The sequence below is a fragment of the Scyliorhinus torazame genome, chromosome 7 (genome assembly GCF_047496885.1).
Source record: "Scyliorhinus torazame isolate Kashiwa2021f chromosome 7, sScyTor2.1, whole genome shotgun sequence".
Lineage (NCBI taxonomy): Eukaryota > Metazoa > Chordata > Chondrichthyes > Carcharhiniformes > Scyliorhinidae > Scyliorhinus > Scyliorhinus torazame.
In genome coordinates, this window is record NC_092713.1 from 38,930,719 (window position 1) to 38,955,716 (window position 24,998).

The window sequence follows — 24,998 nt, forward strand, 5'->3', positions numbered from 1 at the left end:
ACAGGATTTTGGTGAGACCACAGCTGGAAAATTGTGCAGTTTTGTTCTCCTTATCTGAGGAAGGATGTTTTTTGCTGTAGAGGGAGTGCAGTGAAGGTTTACCAGACTGATTCCTGGGATTGCCAGATTGACTGTATGAGGAGAGATTGAGTTGACGAGGCCTGTATTTGCTGAAGATTAAAAGAATGAAGGGAGATCTCATAGAAATGCATAAAATTCTAACAGGACTAGACAAGGTAGATGCAAGAAGGATATTACTGATGGCGAGGGAATCCAGAACCAAGGGTTAAAGTCTGAGAATGCGGGGTAGACCATTTAGCACTGAGATGAGAAGAACTTTTTATCACCCAGAGATTGATAACCTGTGGAATTCTCTACCACAGAAAACATTTGAGACCAAAACATTGTCTGTTTTCAAGAAGAGATAGATCAATGTAGCTCTTGGGACTAAGGGAATCAATGGGTATGGGGGGAAAGCAGGAACAGGTTACTGAGTTGGATGTTCGGCCATAAAGGGCCGAATGGCCTAACCAGCTTTTATTTTTTTATGTTTCTATGTTGACAGGCCTATCAGTAGCTAGGTCTATCTCTCTCACCTCTTTTGAACAAGGTATTGTGGTAGAAGGGTGTTAGGGCAGGGCAAACATTAATCTGGGACAGGGGAAAACAGTACCGTCAACAATATTATATAGTCACATGATGGTAGACAGTGTTTCGAAGAGTTTGGAGGGAGCCAGCACCCATGTAGGACTGTACCTTAGTGACATATGTTATTACAGATTTCCAATAAATGGTTTACGTTCAACTAAACAAGCCTCCAGATGGCTCACTGAGACAACAAACAGCCTTACAACATGATGGCATTAAAGAATGGATCCTGAAATCCCAGAGAAGCTGGAGAATGATTCCAAATGGCGGCACGGTAGCCCAGTGGTTAGCACTGTTGCTTCACAGCGCCAGGGTCCCAGGTCCGATTCCTGGCTCGGGTCATTGTCTGTGCGGAGTCTGCACGTTCTCGCAGTGTCTGCGTGGGTTTCCTCCGGCTGCTCCGGTTTCTTCTCACAAGTCCCGAAAGATGTGTTGTTAGGTAATCTGGACATTCTGAAGTCTCCCTCTGTGTACCCGGACAGGCGCCGGAATAATAATAATAACCTTTTATTGTCACAAGCATGAAGTTACTGTGAAAAGCCTCTAGTCGCCACATTCCGGCGCCTGTTCGGGTAAGCTGGTACGGGAATTGAACCCGTGCTACTGGCCTTGTTTCGCATCACAAACCAGCTGTCTAGCCCACTGAGCTAAACCAGCACAGTAACTTCATTGCTGTGTTAATGTAAGCCTACTTGTCGCAATAAAGATTGCTAAAAAAAATAATTTAAAATCTCAAAAGCTCAAAAATCTAAAGAAACTTAAGCCTGAATGAGAGTGATAGGTGCCTAAATATTTTTTTATAAATGTTTTTTATTAGGTTTTTGAACAAAGTATATTTACCGTTATGTACACAGGATAAGAAACACATACACACATATATAGAAGAGAAGAGAAGGGCACACCCAAACATACCAGAGAAAAGAAAATAGTAAATCGTTTTTAAAAATCCAATAAAAAGTCAAATAGGAAAACTGCTAGGGTATTGTGCACCAGTTCAACAGCAGCAACTCTGTCCAACTGGCAAGATTATTTACAACACATAAGTAGGCAACTGTTTTTGGGGGGGGGGGTGGAGACTGGGGAGGTAAATATACATTTGGGTGCCGGAGAGACAATTACAGTGGCCAATACTCGAATGGGTTTGGTGTTGTTGTCGCTTGCTTCTCACGGACGAATCTCGCTGCCATCTCGCGCTCACCGCCGCTTCTGCCGTTCCTCCCGTCTTTCGTCTTCGTTCTCCTCGTTGAAATGTGCCTAAATTGAGGACACAGTTGGATATTGCCTGAAACTTTACATTGCAAATGTGGAGCTGAAGGACTCCACCAGGGCATGTGGCGATCCTTTACAGACTTGATCAAATGCAGAGTCAAAGGACCTAGCTAGATCACAAAAGGCTGAACAAAGTTCAAATGAAAGGGAATAAAGCTGGAAGGCAGCAGAAGAATCATCCACTGCGCAGGTGAAAAGCCAGACCTGATTGAATGAAGAGGTAGAGTCAAGGGGCCTGGCCAGATCACAGAAGGCTGAGCAAAGTTTTTTAAAAAGGCTGAAAGGCAGAAAAGTAATTCACTGTGCAGATGAAAAGAAGAACCCGAGTAAATGCAGAGGCAAAGAACCTAGCCGGATCACAAAACGCGTGAGTAAAATATAGTAAAAGGCAGAAATGACCTTAAAATCGGTAGCAATCAGTTGAGCCCATCCAGAGCACAGCTGAAAGAAATCTGCAGCAACTGGCCCATTGCTGGCACCATAACACATGGTGGCTGAGCTCGACGGAATGAAAGAAACGTATTTAAACAGGCAGTTTTTTTAAATCCTCCCATTTGATTCCCATACTTAAAAAATCAAATTGATGGCTGAAACCTCTTCCTTTAAGGTTTCCTGTGAAGAGAATAATGTGAAGAAAACAGCCCAGACGGAACAACGGGAGCCTGCCAATACCCAGCAAGCACAGGATGATAAAGAAAGAAAGAATGAAAGAAGGGAACGAAAGAATGGAACAAAAGAAATGGCAGCTGTGGAGCCATCTTGAAAAGGGAAAAAAATTGAAGAGGTGTTCATGCATTGTAAAATGTAGCCATGGAGAGAGACTACCAGATCAATTTAGGCTAAGGTAAGGGAAAAAAACAGTCCTTATATTGAGTGTCTTGGAGCAGAAAATGTTTATATTACAGGAGTCCATCAGGATTAAGTAACAAATTGGAAGAAATGCAAGTTAACACATCTTTCTCCTTGTTTGGTGAATTTGGAGATGAAGTGATCCTAAGATGAGGTGAATCCTCAACCACCTTTGGTAAGATATTAAAAGCCTTTGACAAATATTTTAAACTCCAAGTTGTGGAGAGCGCAGATCTTAACAAAGTAGTTCTAGCTCATCACTAAAAAAGCAGTGAAGGGGCAAAGAGTCCCCAGGGTGTGGGAGACGTGAGACCCCAGGCCAAGGGAGACACTACTCAAGCAAAATGCAAGATGGCCTCAGATCACGTCAGTGTAATAAAATGCAGAAGCCAAAGAGTTGAGTGGAGAGGAAAGATGAGGCGAAGAAGCAGTTGAAAGGCTTAAAAGGATATTTTTTTGAAAATGCAAATCTAACACTGAAGTTCAATGAACTCAAAAGTAAAAACACTGGATGCCATCAACTTATTGAGAACCATCGGGTTGTTGAAACGTGACATGGCTGAAATTGTAAAGAAAAGTGCAAATTAAGGTTTCATTTTTGAAACATCTAGGGCGTCATTCTCCGACCCCCCGCCGGGTCAGAGAATGGCCGTTGGCCGCCATGAATCCCGCCCCCGCTGAAGTCTCCGGTACCGGAGATTGGGCGGGGGCAGGAATCGGGCCGCGCCGGTTGGCGGGACCCCCCGCTCAATTCTCCGGCCCGGATGGGCCGAAGTCCCGCCCAGAAATTGCCTGTCCCGCTGGCGTAAATCAAAGCTGGTATTTACGGGCGGGACCAGGCGGCGTGGGTGGGCTCCGGGGTCCTGGGGGGGGCGCGGGGCGACTTGACCCCGGGGGGTGCCCCCACGGTGGCCTGGCCCGCGATCGGGGCCCACCGATCCGCGGGCGGACCTGTGCCGTGGGGGCACTCTTTCCCTTCCGCCTCCGCCACGGTCTCCACCATGGCGGAGGAGGAAGTGACTCTCCCCACTGCGCATGCGCGGGAAACTATCGGCGGCCGCTGACGCTCCCGCGCATGCGCCGCATTTCCGCGCCAGCTGGCGGGGCAACAAACGCCTTTTCCGCCAGCTGGCGGGGCGGAAATCCCTCCGGCGTCGGCCTAGCCCCTCAATGTTGGGGCTCGGCCCCCAAAGATGCGGAGCATTCCGCACCTTTGGGCCGGCGCCATGCCCGTCTGATTGGCGCCGTTTTTGGCGCCAGTCGGCGGACATCGCGCCGTTGGGGTAGAATTTCGCCCCTACTTCCAAGAAGAACATGGCTAACCCAACAGAGAAAGAAAATCCAAGTCCACTTTAGGAATGAGCGGAATGGACACCCTCTTTGGAAAGGTTAAGACAAACCCAAGGTGTCTGAACAAAGCAGATTGGTTGTCGATAAAGAGAAATGCAGCTCAAAAGAGAGCAAAACGTCTCTCAGAAATTGACAAACAAGTGCACAGAAATACAGTGTCCTATAATTTCAATGCCAGCCTGACAAAGTCGACCCAAAGACCACCATTCTTCCAAGCGTAGCAGAACGAGATCTGGAAGAATTGTCAAGCCTCCAGACTGTGTGAATTTATAAAGTCAGAATCTTGAGTGGGGTGGGTTGGGGGGGTAGAATGGGTGGAAAGCAAACACTGTATTGTAGAATGGGGTGTATTTGGGTAGGAATTGGGGGGAGGTGCAATATATTGGTGATTAGTGAAAGGGTTAACGTGGGGTTAGGGAAACGGTACTGCCCACAAATCGATGTGGAAAGACACATGGATAGCCTGTGTGTGAGAGAGTCTTCAGGGACCAGCATGGTGACAGCACCCATGCAGGGCTGTACCTTGGCCATGTATATATGTAGTTATGAGTTACCAAAAAAAGGTTTATGTTCAATCATACAATCCTCCAGACCACTCTCTGAGACACCACAAAACCTTCCAACAGGTATAACATCTGGAATCCCTCTGTCTTCTGGAACACCCCATATATAAGAAGGATTAGAAAACCAGATCCTTCATCATTTCCCTCAGCCTATCTGGACAGTTGTTTTGTCTATTTTGAGCACAACCGACCTTTGAATTACCTCCTCTTTATTTTAATTCTATCCCATTTCCATACTGCTTCCTCCTTTGCTGTGACATTGGCAGCATCCTCCTGGTTAAAAAAAGACAGATGGAAACACCTGTTTCTGCCTCCACAAGACCACCTCTTTTATGTTCCCTAAATTGACCCTCCCCTTCATTTGTCTACCTTTTTAAGATTCAGGAGTTTAGAACAGAATTGTGGGTTCTCTTTTATGTTAGCATTTTATCTATTTTTATGCACTCTGGTGTGTAAATCTAATTTATTTTCTCAGTTCTCTCCTGTGCTTTTTGTATTCAGCTTGGTTCTCCAATGAAGTTTCAACCTGACATTTATTATAAGCCTCTTTTTCTATTTCATTTTTATCGCTACATCTTTAATCATCTACAGCGCTCTGGCTTTGGATACCCTTCCTTTCTCCACTCCCCCCACCACTCCCCCCCCCCCCCCCCCTTTCCCCTTAGCAATGTGTCTAGCCTATATCCGAACTATCTCCTCTTTGAAGGCCCCCTTTTTGATTATTTACTGTTTTACCTGCCAATCGTTAACTCCAATGCACTCACTTGCCTCATTAAACCATCACTGATTGTCATAAAAGCCCATCTGGTTCACTCAAGTCGTTTAGGGAAAGAAGTCTGTCATCCTTACCTGGTCTGGCCTACCTGTGACTCCAGATCCACAGCATTGTGGTTGACTCTTAACTGCCCTCAGGAATGGTGTGACAAAGAGAGGCGTGATGGCACGGTGGTTAGCACTGCTGCCTTACAGCGCTGAGGACCCGGGTTCGATCTCGGCCCCGGGTCACTGCCCTTGTGGAGTTTGCACATTCTCCCCATGTCTGCAGGTCTCTTCCCCACAACCCAAAGATGTGCAGGGTAGGTGGATTGACCATGCTAAATGGCCCCTTAATTGGAAAAAAACAATTGAGCACGCTAATTTTTTTTTAAAAGCCCTTGCTGGCGATGTCCACATCCCATGAAAGAATAGATCTTAAAAAGTGGAGTATTTTCACGTTATCTTAAACCGACAGCCATTGCTGGAGTTTCAAATGCCAGGAACATTTGAGGAACAGTCATCCTGAATCAATCAAATTTAATTATTTTACATACAATGCAATGAAAGTAGCTTTCCTCGGGGTAATGCGTCAAAAGGGTATTTTCAAGATCTACTGCTGTATAAGCAGCTTTTCCCTTTACGATCAGCAACTGCAGCTCACTATTACTTGCCCTTCATAGCTTGGTCTACACCAGAAGGTAAGTAGCTCTCCAAACTGAAATATTTTAGGATCTTTGCCATTTCTGTCCATCCTTTTCTTGTTCTCAGAGGCACCGGTTGAACCATTTTAAGTTTGATAGTGTTGAGTATCTGGTTTCCTGCGCTGTGTTTGAAACACTCAGTCAAAGCTTGCAGATTACATATTTATAGCTAAAGAGGAGACAGCTAGTACAGTCACCATCAATCATTGGGATATGTTTTCTGCATTCTATTTAAATAAAGCAATGTAATAAATCTAAAAGGGGAGAAAATCTTGAACCTTGCTTTTAAAATTGAGGCAAAACAATTTACTTCTCTCAACATGTTGCATCAGATGTTGGTAACGGAAGGAAAGAAATAAATGCAACATGGTGAGGGAACAAAGCTAGTTCAAGAATAATTGGCTTGAACTTACTCAAAACATAATGAGCGTTTTTTAAATATTTCCTTCTTTTGTCTCTTATCCAAGAAATAAAATAGTCAATTTGTTGAAGGGAATAAATCTTTCTAATTACACATAAATAGCTTCAGGAGTCCAGAAGTTTAGATAACCATTTGTCCTCACTTGTACAGAATGAATGCACATGTCATTGTGGTCTGTTTAATGGATGAGAGTAGTTGATTGGAAGGATTGTGGGAGCAATTGTTTGGTCAGGATGTGGAAGGTGAATTTTAACTTCTCCCAAAATGGTATTACAAAGCCAGCACAGTGGTTACATCACTGCCTGAAGCCAGTGTCAAGAGGCCGTTTCTGAGCTGACCCCTAATGGCCTCTTCAAAGCCAGTTGCTGGTGTGCATATATGGGTGGGGCATGCACAGCATAGGAGCAGGAGTAGTCCATTCAGCCCATTGAGCCTGCTCTGCCATTCAAATTTATCATGGCCGATCATCTACTTCTGTGCCATTTTTCCCCACTATCCCATATCCCTTGATGCCATCAGTATCGAGAAACCTATTGGGCGGGATTCTCTGATCCTGAGGCTAAGTGTTGACGTTGTCGTAAACGCCGTCACGTTTCTCGACGGCGTCAACATGGCCTCAGGAGCAGCAATTCTGACCCCTCCAGGGAGCCAGCACAGCACTGGGGCGACCCACGCCGCTCCAGTTGCCGATCCCCGGCATCAGATGGGCGCCGCGGGTCTGCGCATGTGCAGTGGGGCCGAGAATCGCCGGGGGGGGCCCCATAGAGTGACCAGACCGGCACAACGCCGACCGCACCGGCGCCAATGGCGCCGATTCTCCGCTCTCCGCATGCTCTTTGAAACTTACATTCCCACCAAGTTTTGTGATCGGCTAATTTGGAAATATTACATGTCATCAACACATACAAATCATTTATATAGGGCATGATCTACTGGCCACGTACCACCAGAATTGGGATGGGACATGGCCAGTAGATCCCGGGAAAGGCCACCCACAGGATTCCCAATGGCCGTTACACCTCGCAAGATCTAACCAGATCTCGCAAGATGTCGTGATCTAGGTCCCGCCCACAATGGCCCGGCCCAGTCACGCACAGGTTAAGTGAGTTTAAGAACCCACTTAGCCATGCCGTTGCTGGATTGAATGGACACGCAGCATCTACCAGCCTCGCCAAGGAGACCTCCAGCTGAGTGCTGATTAGTACTGGTCCCCACAAACGGGAACCAGGCAACCCGGGACTTAGGAGGACCCCCCAACAGGTGATTTGGGGTGTTGGGGGGGGGGGGGGGAGTCTGGGGGCTTGAGTGATTGGGTGCCATTTAAAAACGGCATCTCAATCTCTGCCTGCACTGAGGAGATCTGCTCAACAGACCTTGAGTGTGGCCTCTGGGGGGTGGGGGGGGGGGGGGGGGGGGGGGTGGGGGGGTGGGGGGAAAGTTCCCCATTGGGGCCCAAATTAGAAACAGATAGCGGGGCCATGGCGCCTGGGATGACCCCGCTAATCCCAGACACAACGAACTTTGATTTTTCTTGGTTAGATCGCACCCATAGTTTGTGAATAGCTGTGGCTCACTGATCCTTGCGGTATCCCTCCAGTAATAGCCTGCCATCCTGAGAATGACCATTTATTTCTACTCTCGGTTTTTTGTCTGTTAACCAATTCTCAATCTAAACCAATAAAGTACCCCATATCCCACGTGCTTTAATTTTGTCTGTGTGATTGGATGGTGTGTATATTTTGTATTGGCCCATAACTTCCTGGTTACCCAGCGTTGCATTTAGGGCTATCCCAATGATGCGCTGGAGAAACCCCCCAGAAAGTCCCCATGTAAGTGTTTATCCAGCAATTGCCCAGAACTGCTAACTTCCTCTGGACAATTACACTGGGCTGAGAACCATAGAATTCATACAGTGAAGGAGGAGGCCATTTGCCCCATTGAGTCTGCACCAACCCTCCTAAATAGCAATCTACTCGGCCCACTCTCCTGCTTTATCCCCATAACCCTGCACATTGATCCAGTTAACCAGCACATCTTTGGACTGCGGGACGAAACCGGAGCACTTAAAGGAAACCCACGCAGACACTGGGGGAACGTGCAAACTCCACACAGAAAGTGACCCAAGGCCAAAATTGCTGCTGTGACTTAACCGCTGGCAAAAGCGATTTAAATCACTAAATTCAGATAATTCTGCCAGTTTTACCCTGATAGAGATAGAGCAAAACAAATCACTTCTAACTCCAGAGTCTAGAACTATTTAAAAAACCCAGACCCAGCCTTGCATGGGACACCCCCCACACACTCATGGCCACGAAGAGACCCCCCCCCCCCCCCCACACAATCCCTTCCCCAACTCAACACCCGTTCTCGACACCCCTCCACGCAACCCGACCACCATCCCTGCAACTTGGATCCAATCTTCCCTCCTCTCTCTCTCTGGTCCAACCTCCAACCACCCAACCCCCTCCCTTCCTCCAGTCTGGCATCAACACCTCCCCCCACCCCCCACCAATTTCCGGCTGATCACCCACTCCCACCTCCCCACACCAGTTCGACACCCACCTCCCCTCCCCTGACCAACGTACCTTATATCTGTTCCCTTAAAGTTAGTGCTGTAAAAACCAGTGTTTCTTACTTCTCTGCGCCTCAGGTACTACATTCCGATGCAACCGGGGGCACGCTTCGCTGCTGCTGTCTCGCTCAGCCTGAACAAGGAAGTTTGGGCGAGACACGGGCTTCGTAATATCAGCCAAGGCAAGTCTGTCGAGAATGGCTATCTACCGAAGATTGCCACTCTGAGAAAGCTACAGACCAATATTTGTGTGTTGTGCATATATTCTGTGTAGGTAAGGTAAGCTGTCTGTGCGTGTACAAGGTGAAGAAAAGGAGAGATTTTCAGAGTCAAATTGTCTTTGGAGTATATAAGGGGTGAAAGGGTAAAGTTATTACCTCTTTATATTTGTAATGAAGCCTTATGGTGGGTTTAGTTTACAGGTAAAAGTGTAGGTTTGACATTTAGATTAAGGGGTTAAGTGTTGACATTGTTGTGTAATAATTGCATACTTAAGAGCTTTAAAGGAGACAGGGAAGGAACATTTGCATCTTACAGGAGTCTGGAGTAAACAGGGGCAGACATTTTATTAAAATTTTATTGATCCAAAAATAGAGGTAATATAGGAGAAGGAATGGTCCTAATATTTGGGAAACCCAATTTTAAAGGGATTTGTGAAAGCAAACATGAAAGTCCAAAATAATATTTCTGAGGACAGGTTTTCAGTTGGAGTGGATGTCCGGTGGGGGTAACCCACTGAAGACCAGCTTCTTTGTGTTGGAGTTTGCTGAAAAACTGGGAAAGTGAGAAACTGAGAAAAGCAACTTCTGAAGCGGTTTTTCTGAATCTGCTTTTAGAAAACTACTTCAGCACGTATGGTTCTGAGAAGTCGGAGAGTGTACTTCTGTATGCAATGAAAAGAAATTCCTTGATTTGGGTTACATTTCCTGGGCTTTACAGTTTAGCTGTTGCCAAAAAGTTCATTTCATTGTGTACCCTTTGTAAGGCATTTTTGGGGTAACCTTGTGAGATCTTCTCTAACTGTGTGTCTTTATAATAATAATAATCTTTATTATGGTCACAAGTAGGCTTACATTAATACTGCAATGAGGTTACTGTGAAAGTCCCCCCATCGCCTGATCCGGTACACTGAGGGAGAATTCAGAATGTCCAATTCACCTGAAAACACGTTTTCGGGACTAACCCACGCAAACATGGAGAGAATGTGCAGACTCCGCACAGTGACCCAAGCCGGGAATCGAACCTGGGACCCTGGCGCTGTGAGGTAGCAGTGCTAACACTGTGGTACCTTTTGTGCGTTTTATCTTTTCTTTTAAGGAATATTTTTAATCCTTCAAATGTTAGAACTTATCACTGGAGTTCTGTGCTTTTGTGTTCAGTAGCTATACCACCACGTTACTACAATACAAAAAAAAAAGGATCATGATCAGCCAACACAGATTTCAATCTTAGAGCTGACTGGCTCAGCATAATACCAGCTCCTTCAGCACTCGGAGATGTATATCATCTGATCCAGGGAATTTATTAACCTTCAATCCAATTAGTTTCCAAGTACTACCTCTTTATTAATACTAATTTCTTTCAGTTCCTCATTTTCACAAGTCCCTCAGCTCCCGAGTGTTTCTAGGAGAGTTTTTGAATCTTCCTCCGTGAAGACAGACACTAAACTAATTGTTCAGCTTCTCCACCATTTCCCTATTCTCCATTATACTCTCCAATCTATATCATTCTCCATTATCAGCAAGGAATAAAATGTAAATACCTGAATTATGACACTCACCTTTGTATATGACCTACTGTGAATTGAAGCCTAGGATCTGTGAATCAATCTCAGAACTGCAGGAAGGTGCGATGACTTTCATTTTAATTAGAGTCTGGGAAAGTGGATTTTCGGTGTTAAAAAAGTTGTGTTCGGTAACTCAAAAGGGATTGTTGAACTTAGATCGGATTAATTCACTAATTTAACTTGTAGCCAGCTGAACTGATGTAAACTGCAGGTAATGTCAGCAAGCAGAAAAATCTATTTTTTTTTGTTGCCATAATGAATTGCTGGTAGCACATTTAATAAAAGAGCTATTTATTTGCAAGTATGTGAGTGGAGTGAATATTTGCAGACTGAAAGAGACGTTATTGCTTCACGGGTAAAACCCCAGTTTCCTGAAAAACACTTTGGTGCTCCACATAAAAACATTTAAACATCATAGTCTAAAAACTCATTTTTAAAAGTGCAGCAACAGAGATGGATGTCTTGCATTTTCTTGAGATTTATCAGGAGGGCTCTCTGGAAATTCCTGGTTTCAGAGCAGCCTATGTGATATGATATGCAAATACCATAGTGCAAGTTGGTAAAAGCAGCTCAGCTCTCCTTGACAGTAAAGCAGGCTGTATTTAAACCAAAAATCTCTTCAAAAGAGGTTCTTACAAATGTCCGAATGAAAACTTATTTTGTATTTTCTTGGTTGTATATATTATGTAGCTCATGCTTTCTTTGCTGTATTACTTCAGATTTCCATTTAATTATAAACATGTTAAAAGATGTAGTCTGGTCTGAGTTCATATTCGCCATTGTATTGTGTGTAGGGCGATTGTGAATGCACTGGGTACATATTTCAGCAGGTTACAGTTTCCCGATTGTAGGGAGTGAGGGATGCTCACGAGAAATGCTATTGAGCCATTAAGAGAAATTACAGTTATACAGAAGACCCAAGATTGTAACAGAAGGTTATGTGGAGGTGGAAGGTAGCTGCAGATTTTCTCGATCTCTGTAGGAGCACATGGGAGAGTGCCATCTGTTTGATTCTTGCATTTACCCAGCTCTTGACTTACTAGGAAAGAGGTTGCAAGAGATTTTTTTTCCCCTTCAGCTTGTCGCCTCATTCGCAAAGTTGACAAGTCTTTATAAATGTAGCCACTCATGAAATATCATTAAGAACGACCATATAACATTAAATGGGTGTTCAGTCTGTGTCACTCATTTTAATCTAAAATCTCAACCCAACAATATTACTTCCTTGCATTTTTCTATGTCTTCTGAAAGAGGATTCTTCAGATCTCCTTGGGTGTGATTTCTGTAACGTGTCCTCTACCTACTACAGCTACTGGCTGGAATTCTACAGTCATCTGGATTCACCTTTCCTGCTGGCAACGCACCCAAGGGTGACTTCAATAAGAAATCCCATTGACAAGTGGCAGGAGCACAGCATCCAGCCACCAGCGAACAGCGTGCCACCGAGACACAAGCGGCTTGCGGGGGTTGGGGATGGCAGAGAATCCAGCCTACTGCCTGTTACTAATGGACCGGGTATACACTGGGTTCAGTGACAGAGGTATTGATCAAGTTAGTGTCTCTGTCCAAGATCGTACTGTACTTTGTGAGTGGTTTGTCTATGCCCATCGAGATGAGTGCTGCTTGATACATAAGCTGTGGAGGAGACTATGCAACCTTTGCCCTGCTTCAACCCTCACCTTGCTCATGTCCGTGTCTAGCTGGAGTTGATCCAGTTCAGTTTCTGGCCATTCATCGCCCTAAAATGTTGGTCAGGAATGCCGTGCTGATGGTCAGGGATATACTGATGTGTAAACCTGGCCATTGCTCGGCACTTAGCTGGCAGAATTGTCATCTATCAATTGTCAGTCTCAGCCTGGATGCTTTCCAGACTGACATTGCCTGCTTTATTTTCAAAGTCCCTGTGAATAGAGATAAAGACTAATTGTCAGAAAACAGCCACCCAGGCTTTGAGCAGGAGAATGGTGACAATGAAACAACTGAAGATAGTGGAGTTTCCTCAGAAAACCCCTGCAATGATTCCCTGCAACGGTTAGCCATAGAAATCTTCTTTCGGATTCAATACAACTCTGGTCAATGGAGAAATTTCCTTTTGACACAATCGCCCCTTCCATTGACCACTTATCCTCGGACATCTTAGTTCTGTACTCAACCAGGTGCTGCCTTGTGGCCAAACGCTTTAGTAATTCTAAGCAAACCTGAAGTGAGCATTAGTGAGTAGATGTCACTTGATGACTCATTCCCCCACTTGACTGATGATTGGAAAGCAAAAAATAAAATGGCAATTGGTTGGTCGGGTTAGGTTATCTGATTTATTCTATGTCGGACACACCTCATCAATCCCATAGCAAGTATAAAGATTCAAGAGTTCTTAAAAATAATTTTTAAATTCTCAAAAAATGTCCCTATTATATAATTCAGAAGGCGTTCGACAAGGCCTCACAAAGCAGTTTACTATGTAAAGTTAAAGCGGATTGGATTGCAGGTTGTATCTTGAGATGGATAGAAAGCTGGTTAGCAGACAGGTAGCAAAACGTTGGGATAAATGGGTCTTTTCCCAATTGGCAGGCAGCGACTAGTGCGGTACAGCAAGGATCTGTGCTAGGACTCCAACTGTTCACATTACATATTAATGATTTGGACGAGGGAACTAAATGTAGTTTTTCCAAATTTGCAGATGGTGCAAAGTTGGGTGGGAGAGTGAACTGTGAGGAGAATGCAGAGATGCTTCAGCGGGATTTGGACAGGCTGAGTGAGTTGACATATGCATGGTAGGTGCAGTATAATGTGCATAAATGTAAAGTTATCCAATTCGGTAGCAAAAATAGAAAGGCACACTATTATTTGAATGGGTGTAAATTGAGGGAGGTGGATACTCAGTGAGACCTTGGTATCCTCGTGCATCAATCACTGAAAGTAAGTGCGCAGGTACAACAGGCAGTAAAAAACGGAAATGTTATGTTGGGTTTTAGGTCCACTGTCGAGAAAACCCGGTACTGTGCAATCTGACTGACCATATCAGATATGCATGGGAGGGGGTACGCATCGAGCTGCATGTACCGATTGATGGTCTGACTATAGTCAACGAGCATCCTGTTTTTCTCCCCAGTTTTCCAAGTACCACTTGGGTTCTCCGGGGTCTGTTGCTGGCCTCAATAATATCTTCCCGTAAAAGCGGCTGGACCTCAGACCTGATGAAGGTCTTGTCCTGCGCGCTGTACCGTCGGCACCTGGTGGCGACAGGTTTGCAATCCTGGGTGAGGTTGGCTGGGGGAGGTTGCTGATGGGGTCAACGATGGGGTGTTCGCTGGCGGGGTCCACGATGCCCAGGAGGGGTGGGCCGTGCGATCGAGGGCATACGCCTGTACATTGCGTGAGGCGATGTGAGCGAGATCGCTAGTTTCTTGGTTGCCGCGAGGTCGAGGGTAGTCCCTTCTAAGAGGCACTGGCGGATGTAGGCCGACCCTATGCCCGTAACGAACGCGTCTCTAACTAGCAGGTCAGAATGTTGAACGGCCGAAATGGCCTGCCAATCGCAGTCTCTCACTAGGGCATGCAGGGCACGCCAGAAATCTTCCACACTCACTGGGGAGTTGATGCCGCGTGGACAGGAGGTGCCTGGCGTAGATTTTGTTGGTCTGCTGAGTGTAGTTCTCCTTCAGTAGCACCATGGCCTCAGCGTAGGTCAGCGCGTCCCGAATGAGGGGAAAGATATCGGAGTTCAGCCGCGTGTAAAGGATCTGGACCTTCTGTGCCTCGGAGGATGGTTCTGTCGCAGATCCGATGTATGCTTCAAAGCAAGCTAGCCAATGTGCGAAGGCTGACGTGGCGTTGTCTGCTTGAGGGTACAGCTGCAGGCGATCAGGCTTGATGCGGAGATCCATCGTAAAATCTCTGCATAATAAATTGATGCACTATCAATTACGACAAGACGAGAGTAGAGTGTAATCTAGGCTTTATTATGCAGAGATGTGTAGCCTCCCGCAGCTGCTGCCGAAATGGCTGCAGCTTGGAGAGCCCACACTTTTATACTCCGGCTACTGGGCGGAGCCAGCAGGCAGGGCTCTACCCCCGTACATGTAGTACAGGGGCCTTACCATAATACCCCTCGTATGTGGTATATACAATACAACAGTGGTGACTACCACAGGAACAAAGGAGGTTGAGGGGCGATCTGATAGAGGTCTACAATATTATGAGGGCTATAGACAGAGTGGATAGTCAGAGACTTTTTCCCAGGGTAGACTGGTCAATTACTAGGGGGCATAGGTTTAAGGTGCGAGGGGCAAGGTTTAGAGGAGATGTACGAGGCAAGACTTTACACAGAGGGTAGTGGGTGCCTGGAACTCGCTGCCAGAGGTGGTGGTGGAAACAGGGACCATCGTGACGTTTAAGGGGCATCTTGACAAACACATGAATAGGATGGGAATAGAGGGATACAGACCCCGGAAGTGCAGAAGATTTTAGTTTAGACGGGCAGCATGGTCGGCGCAGGCTTGGAGGGCCGAAGGGCCTGTTCCTGTGCTGTACCTTTCTTTGTTCTTTGGTCCTTCGTGTAATTAAGTGACCTGATGATATATTGTCTCTCTTTACACTGACGGAAGCAAGTTTTAAAATTATGCACCATCTCCAAATGTTCAACTTTTCAAATTTCTATTTCATGGCCAGGGTTTTCCGGCCCCAGCCACTGATGGGATCTTCCAGCCCCGCCAAAGTCAGCGGGGATTTTAATGAATCACCACATCCACTGCGGGAAGATCCACAATGGCAGGGTCTGTAAGTCTTGGCGCATGTGTCTTATTTTTTCAAATTCTGAAGTGGGCATATTATTTTGCTCATTTAAAATAATTCAATAATTTGCTCAAAATTTGCTGAATATACCACACAGCTTGTGAACAAAGCACAGGTAGGCCAGCAAATTGTGATGAGGAAGGAATGACTGTGAATTGCAAATCGCCACAAACTGATTGACTTGTGTCGCTCGCCATTAGCTTTGTGAAAGCGACAGGCTATCTTGGACCTTCTGGAAGATTTTTCTGACGTTGCTGTACTTGTACATTGATTACCATTAAACTCACCAAAAACTAAGGCCAAAAACCAAAAACTTCTCTAAAAACACGGCTAAGTGTTGACACCGGCGTAAACACCAGAGTGCCTAGGTCTGCTTTAAAAGCCAGCGATTTAGCCCAGTGAGCTAAACCAGCCCCTGTTGCTGAAGATGTTAAAAATGTCAAGTTTTATATTTTTTTCTCCTTTCTGCCCCTTTTGTCTCTCTCTCTCTCTCTGTCAAATCATAATTTTCCCCTCTGCCTGTGCCTGGTTCGACATTTAATTCGCCCATTCTGATTCATCTTCCGTCTCAATCCTCCTGCTGTTCGTTTTTCAATCTCAATGATTAAGGAGACACACTTCTTACCCTGTTACCTTCGCCACTCCTTTAACAGCCCATACTTCCAGCAGCTTTGCAGACAAACATTTTTAATCATCTAAACTTGCACAGAACCAACTAACTAACAAGGCATGCCACAATGTACAATCCTCCAGCAAAACCTCGGCCAAAAATATACCTCCTACATGAAATACATAATTAAAAGATAGATAAACATCAATAAAACTTCCAGAGAAAAAGATGAAACAGACCAGGTGGTGAAGGGGGAAAGAAAAGTCATGCTCTACTGGAATCTGGGTTTAATATCAAGGCCGAACATTGGAATGAAAATCTCGGCACATGTTAACTGGAAGGAACCCACGGAAAATGAGTGTCTTCAAAATAGACCCACTTATGAGTCAGTTCATGTTCTTAGCACAAATCTGGCTGCAATTCAATTCTGGGAGTGAAGTGGGAATCTTATTCCAAAAGGCCAAAGCATGGTTGCAATGTGAAGCAGAATAATCACGAAGTGGGTTGGTGTAGCTCTTGTGAAGCAGAGATTAGAAATCACATATTGCTGGAGCAAGGCAAGGAGTTTAATTCTGTGCCAGACTCATGTAATATTCAACTCAAGAATGTTTCATACTGACATCAGATGCCAAGAGTAGAAAGGTAAATTGCTGTGAGCAGGGGTTTCTCAAAACTCAAAGTAAAAAAAAAGACACACAAAATATTAGTCTTCAAAAGGATCGATGCAAGAATAAGAATAAACACAAACTCATACAAACAACACACAGACGACCCTATTAAAATAGATAAAATATCTGGATTGAGCTTCACTGATAATTTGTACAAATTTATTTTCTGGTGAATATTCAAGATAGTCATAAAAGATAGATAAGAAATGAATATCAGGAATTTATAGTTTTTACACAATTTCTTTTATAACCTAAAAGTTACAAAATTATATTTTAGCACCACTTACAGGATTTTCAGTTAGCACAGGACATTGAGTTCAGCTGTGAAGTGTAGATATATGTAAAGTTGATGACCACAAAGTTCAGCTCCGTTACACCTGCAGCTTGGGCACGATGGGTGGTTTGGCACCAAAATGAGGTCTGGCAACCATGCACTTCTGGCATGACCTGCAGCAGATGCAATTTTGGTGAGGGTGTTTGCACAAGCATTAGGATGGTATGCCAGACGTATGTGGAACAGACAGATTGTCAGACCAGAGAGAAGCAGGGCGAGCATGTACATGGCTCTGCCAGGATGACAGATTCTCCCATTGCGCAGTGTACCATCAACTGCACACACGTGGCTTGGCAGGCGCCACATCTAAATGAAGTCGTGTCCTGTAATTGTGAAGAACCCATCCCCTGACTGTGCGGTTTGCTCAGCATTTCATGCAGCTGAAAGCTACGTATCCTGGCAACAGTCATACCTACATTCTGCGCCAGTCCACTATTCTCTGAGTATTTGAGCTTCCGTGACAAAGCAGAGGGTGGCTGCTATGTGACATGGGCTATTTACTAACTATCTGGCTCACAAATCCAGTGAGCAACCCACCCATGTAATGAGACCTATGCTGCCACACAACATCACTGAGCGTTGGGAGTGTTGAGGTGTCAGAGCGTTGTGATGCTGGAGCATTGGGGTGTTGAAGCAATGGTTTTGCAGTCAAGCTCTACAGTATTTGCTGGAGCGTGTATCATGATTTATTGTGATCTGCTGTATCCTGCTTAATCTCGTCATCGTGAGGGAACTGCGTTTGCAACCAACAAAATGGAAAGCTGATTAGGTGGACGGGAGGCAACCAACATACTTCTTTTATGGTGGGGATGTCTGTGACCACCTCATCCAAATATGGTACCAGTGAACCAAATTTTAAATTAGCCCCACACCTTACTCACCCCATGATAGTTATCATTTTTAGCCACAATGTTGAAATGAAAGCCACCACAAAACAAATATTCCAAGCCAACTTTGTCAAAAAAACACCCAATATTCCATATAGTATTCAACTAATCACCCTTGTGCATTCCTTCATTGCCTGGCCTGTGGAGTGCAATCCAGTTTTCTGTAGTTATGCACCACCTTGGCTTGAAAGAGAAAGGGATATGGATCAGTGTGTATGGGAAATGTGTTCAGTTCATGTGGTTGTCACGGTTGAATAGCTGGCAGTGTGTGGAAGCTGAGAGATGTGGGGCATGCAGCACTGCTAACCAAGCGAGTGTGAGGTAGAGTTGTGAACATGAAATGAGTCATACTTGCGGTGAATGTCAGGTGAGGAAAAGTGAAGTGGTGAATGGAAGACGAGTGGTGAATTTGCAGTGTATTCACTTAGTTACTCGTGTGAAGTCATTAAACTTCTTCCTGCACGACATCCAGGTCCTCCGGCCTACACTGCTTGCATTGACAGTGATGGCTATCAGGTTGCACAGCTTTTCTATTGTCTGTCGAGAGCCCTCCCACCCCCATCCCCCGCCCCCTATTTTCACTCTACTTTATTGCACTATTTTCACTCTACTTCCTGTTCATGCTTTCTTCAACAACCAGTCTCAGCACCTCATGCCTCCAGAGTGCATTTCCCCTTTAGAAAATGCAAACAAACTTTAAATTTGTGCAGGTTAACTTTAAGTAAATTATATGAAGTGGTGCTAGCCTTGCATTAATTTGGGCCAGTAGGGAGGCACTCAGCAACACCTTTAGTGCTGGGTTTCATGTTATTGCTAGTCTTTACTTGCTGTTCGCTTCCCCCCAACCATGTTTTTGAGCTGTATCCAAATTTTCCCTCAGTGTCACGCTACTTATATCACATTGCAAAAAAAATCTGCCTTTTCATTGTCTTTAATTCAAGTGTATAACACATTTATTAAAAATATACACAGCTACTTCCATACAACAGAAAATAGACCTACACTTGTAGCTTTAATGGAAATGAAAGGTACTGTCCAGGGAGGACCGGGATATGAAAAATAATAAAATGTCAAAATAGTTCTTGAGAAAATGGAAGTGCAATCTAATTAAAATTAATAATGTTACATGCTGCCAACCACAAGTTCTTCTAATGCTATTTCAATTGTAATGTAAACTGTTATAAAAATTGTAACTTCTAGCATTACAAGGACCTGGCTACCACATAGTTTGGTTACAGAAAATTGCATAAGTGGAATCCAGATAAGTACATAAGGGAGAAATCATCAAGTTATGCCGAAACTGTGAAATGAAGAAGGGTGGGAGAAAGTTCATGTGGAGCATAGAAGTATCAAGTATAGACCAGGTGGGCCAAACGGCCTGTTTCGATGCTGTAAATTTGACGCAAAATTGTAGGTCTCTGAGCCTCCTGTCAAAGATTGTAAATGACTTCTAGTTTCTCTCCAGACGACAAAGTCTATTTTCTGTTTCTTCTTCCCCTTTCCACACAACTGCCATGTGTCACTCTTCGCCGTGACAATCAACCTGGTTTTACAAAGAATCTATTTAAACACCAGTCACTCAAAGACAACTCCACATGTCTGGGTGAGTTTCAGTTGGCCACACTTGGCCATTATATACTTCATGTCTTCCCAATATGGCAAGAAACGTGCCTTCTCAGCATCTCCCTACAAGCACATAAATATGGGAAGGAATTCACTATTTGCAGAAAATTTGGAAAATAAACAAACACACGATGTGATGCCAATAGGTAATGGCTGGTTTCAAACTGCCATGACTTAGTTCACGCACTCACTTTTTCTCAGATGATGCAGTAGGTTCGATTGCAAGTTCTGGTTCTTAACTGTTAAGGTGAATGAAGAGATTTAGGACAGAGGGGATCGAGCTAACACCCCGGCATAGAGTAAGAATAACATGCTAGTTAAATGCTTATACCCAGTGATCTTTACACACTCCAAGGATGTGAGAGCTGCAGAACTCGCCAGCAAGGTTGCTTACTCGTTCTGGATATCTTTGGCTAGGAGGTGGTAACAGTCCTGCTTTTGGGTGAAAGGTTTACTAATTAAGATTGGAAATGAAACAATATTCTGTGTACTGATAAGACAGTGTGCATCTGCAACGTAGAGGAGAGAGCTGTATTAGAATGATCTCCATGTGAGATCTGTATTGGAGCTGTGTGCTGCATTAGAGCAGACTGCTGTTTCAGAGGTTTCTCTGGGGGTGGGGGGGCGGGGGCTCTCCATGCTTGTATCGTGAATAAACAATTGTAACCTGTCCCTGGGTCTTCCACCGCTAAAAAGGAATTAGGGTGTTAGGGTGAATGGGGAGATTTTTTTTTTAAATGCCAGAAAGAGCTAACATTAACACTCCCCCATTTCTGCTCATCCAGCCATGTCATGTTTTGTACCTCACTTTGGGGAGAACAGTGGTTAGCACTGTTGCTTCACAGCACTGTCTGTGCGGAGTCCGCACGTTCTCCCCGTGTCTGCGTGGGTTTCCTCCGAGTGCTCCGGATTCTTCCCACAAGTCCAGAAAGACGTGCTTGTCAGGTGAATTGGACATTCTGAATTCTCCCTCCGTGCACCCGAACAGGTGCCAGAGTGTGGCGACTAGGGGATTTTCACAGTACCTTCATTGCAGTATTAATGTAAGCCTACTTGTGACAATAATAAAGATTGTTATAAAATTTCTACTCTTAAGAAATTTCAAAAAACAGGATGAAGCTCAAAATTTGCGGCATTCTCAGTCAAAATAGCTCAATCAAAATTACTATAACATGCAAAGGTTAGCCTCATACAAAGACTAATTTTCACAAAAACTGTGTGTTCTAACTCCTAATGAGCAGTTCGTAGCTTTGATGCTAGACTATAAGATGCAGGAGCAGACATAGGCCATTCAGCCCATCCAAAATTTCAAATTTAATAATTCTGATCAATGGTGGGACAGATACCAAAAGAAAAAGGTAACCAGGAAACTTGCCAGAGGGTCATAAAAACCTATTGTTTCACAAATGGACCCTGCCACCCGATTGTTTGACCTATGTAGGAAAAAATGCATCTGTATTCTAATGTATGGTCCAAAGAAGTAATGTACCAATTGGTGTAAAAGTTCCAATAAATCCTAATTCATTCCTTCTCCTAAGCACATTGCAAAGGTAATCAACGGCTTGGATAAAAGAAAAGTTACTATCAGAATTCCAAACCCACTCATTTTCTCAGAGTTCCAGGATTAGTTGGGCAGAAAAATTAAAGTCGCAAGGATCAATTGCCCAATTCATTCTGCTTATCCTTGGGAGGGAATATCAGCAAATCTGGAACTGATTTAAGCAAACAAAGTTCAAAACAAAAAAACAAATGGTGGAAATTTCAAAGAGAAACTCAAATTTAATACAGGGATGAGCCAGAAGGAGTCATGTGCTATTGGCAGAATGCCACGATAACAAAGCAACAGTGACACCTGCATGAAGCATTTGAACTGGTTATAATCCACGCTATGGATGTAATTTCTTTATTTCCAGGGTTGAAATTTTCTTTAAATTGACGCCTGGACTGAAGTTTGGTTATAATAGGAACAACAGCTCCTTGAAGTGAAAGTCTAAAGTCTGCGGACGCTGGAGATCGGAAAATGCCGGCAAAACTCAGCAAGTCTGGCAGCATCTGTGGAAAGAGGAAGAGGGTTAACGTTTCGAGTCCAATACGGCTCCCCTTGGGAACTCCTGTGGAACTCTTTTCAGTAGTCTGACAAATTGCTACTTGCCCTCAAGATAATTCTAAACCTTAAAAATACTTGCGACAGCCGAGAAAACAGGAACATTTTCAAAAACATTCCTCAAATCTAAAGAGCTTTAACATTCTTAGACAAGAGTCAAACATTAAAACGCAGGTGTCTCACTCTGAACACTCATAGAAAAGAACTGCATGGGTCTGGTTCCATCTCAAGTTTCTCAACAGTAGAGCACTAAAGGTCTTGGAAATAAAAAGTGGGTTTTTTTCTGATTGCAATTCAATGATTCTGCTAAAACGCAGTCTCAATTCTGATGCCCCTCTTAATCAAATTGTCTAATATTCACTGTCTAAGCTAATAAAAATGCAGAATTTCAGCAGGGGGCTCGGAGTTCACTGATGAAAGACAGCTTAAAGAAGCTATTTAGAGATTTGGCATGTGAATAGAAGCTTATTTGTTTTGATATGAGATTAGGCACTCTGGGAGATTAAAATGTTTTGATACTTTCATAAATGATAAGTTTTTCCACTATCAAGTCTGTATACTGAGGCCTGTATTAGATTTATATAAGTTTTTTCTTCATCTTCACAGGTGGCATATTATAGGTGTCACATTGGCACAGTGATTAGCACTGATGCCTCACAGCAAAAGGGACCCGGATTCTGTCATAATATTTATCAGTACATTATGGTGCAATCACATACACACACTGATGGACATGCAGTAGGACCAACCAGCATACATAACACCGCAGCCAATCACCAGTGAGAGCACAAGCACTATAAAGACAGGGGACACGAGAGTTCCCGCTCATTCTAGCAGCAGCCAGCTCAGAGCACAGAGCTCACAGCCTGCATCACAGACATTCACCAAGTGCTGAGTGCCTCACCATAGCTAGTGATAGGAAAGGGTCCACAGTTAAGCTGGTATTGCTTATACCCACGTTTACAGTATGTTAGCATAGTTGAACAGTTAATAAAATAGCGTTACACCACTTCCAGCATTGTTGGCTTGTTTGTGAACCAGACCACCCAACACAACATGGTACAAGGAGTGGTCGCAACTAGCAATTGTGAGACCTACCTGCAACTGCTCAGCATTCCGGCATCCTACAGCATGGAGAACATCAACCCGCCGCCTACGCTCCGCATTGCTGGCAATCTCGGGGTAAATTGGAAGATATTTAAACAGCGCTTCCAGCTCTTGCTCGAGGCCACGGACAGGGAGAATGCATCGGACACCAGGAAGATAGCCCTTCTTCTCTCCATGGCTGGGCAACATGCCATCCACATCTTTAACTCCCTGACATTCGTGGACGACGAGGACAAGACCAAGTACAAGACGGTGCTCCTCAAATTCGACACACACTTCAGTGTTGAAGTCAACAAAAGCTTCGAAAGATACCTGTTCCAGCAGTGCTTGTAGGGTAAGGACGAGCCTTTCCAATCCTATTTAACACACCTCCGCATCCTCGCACAATCCTGCGGCTACGGGCCCACCTCCGACTCCATGATAGGCGACCAGATTGTTTTTGGGGTCATGTCGGACACCCTGCGTCAGCAGCTCCTTAAAGTTAAGCAACTAACCCTAGCGACTGCCATCAAGACCTGTGTCCTGCATGAGAATGCCACCAGCCGGTACTCCTACATACAGGCAGCTGAAACGGCGCGGCAAGGGCCCCATGAGGCGGAACGGGTCCAAACGATCGAACACCTCCCGGGCCGCAGTCTGGAGGAGGGCGGCCATTTTGCTCGTTTAACGAGGCCTCCCGCGCTTGTACACGCCAAACGAGGGGACGGTGACGTGGAGGAACGCGATGCGCAGGACCGCACCACGCAAGACCGTACCGCGAACGCACTGACGTCACGATGTGCGGCAACTGTGGCTCCGCCCACTTAAAGCGGCAATGCCCTGCAAAATCGCGACCAGTCCCTACGCTGTGGCAGGCTTGGCCACTATGCTGCCTGCTGTCGAGCAGCCCAGCCTGCCAACTCGCAACGATTTAACCAGCCTCGCAGGACAGTTCGGGCAATCCAACCCACCTTCACCGAGTCCGATCCTGACTTCATGCAGACCAGTGACACCGAGGACAGGGAGCCTTTTCGAGTCGCTGTCATAACCAAGAACAGGCTGTCCCCAAATCGAAAGCACCAGCCGCTGTTGGTGCACAGCATTGATCCGGACGACGGGTGGTGTGACACCCTGACGGTCAACCCGAATTCGTCGCCCACCTCAGAGACTTGATTTATGAGCCTTACAATGTTGGACTCAATGCTTTGTTCTTTCAGCATTTCACTAGTCTGTTTATAGCATTCGTTATTAGTTTTGTTGTTGGTGTAACACCTTGTTTTTCTTTTCTCTGCACCAGGCACCTTCCCGTGTATATAGGCTAGCCTCATGTACATACTTACGTAAATACTGCACACACATGGTCAGATACACTCATTACACGTTATTTATTCTCACATAGGCACATGTTCTTTGTAAAAAATGGGGATGTCATAATATACATGAGTACATTATGGTGCAATCACATACACACACTGATGGACATGCAGTAGGACCAACCTGCATACATAACACCACAGCCAATCACCAGTGAGAGCACAAGCTCTATAAAGACAGGGGACAGGAGAGTTCCCGCTCATTCTAGCAGCAGCCAGCTCAGAGCACCGAGCTCACAGCCTGCATCACAGACATTCACCATGTGCTGAGTGCCTCACCATAGTTGGTGATAGGAGAGGGTCCACAGTTAAGTTGGTATTGCTTATACCCACGTTTACAGTATGTTAGCATAGTTGAACAGTTCATAAAATAGCGTTACACCACTTCTCACATTGTTGGCTTGTTTGTGAACCAGAACACCCAACACGACAGATTTGATTCTGGTCTGGGTGGAGTTTATACATTCATCCTGTGTCTGCGCAGGTTTCCACCGGGTGCTCCAGTTTCCTCCCACAGTCCAAAGATGTGCAGGTTAGGTGGATTGGCCATGATAAATTGCCACTTAGTGTGCAAAGATGTGCAGATTAGCTGATGTTATGGAATTAT

General features: G+C 44.9%; 1 protein-coding gene and 1 long non-coding RNA gene across 5 annotated transcripts in view; both read right to left on the reverse strand.

The window, feature by feature from the left end:
• LOC140426151 (dihydropyrimidine dehydrogenase [NADP(+)]-like) overlaps positions 1–24,998 on the reverse strand; it is a 1,098,238-nt gene that overhangs the window by 944,820 nt on the left and 128,420 nt on the right. The gene's annotated exons all lie outside the window — the stretch shown is intronic.
• LOC140426152 (uncharacterized) lies at positions 19,137–23,177 on the reverse strand. The gene is made up of 3 exons (XR_011948138.1): positions 23,031–23,177; positions 20,020–20,067; positions 19,137–19,891 (listed from the first exon to the last, which is right to left on the reverse strand). It is a non-coding gene; the product is annotated as an uncharacterized lncRNA (long non-coding RNA).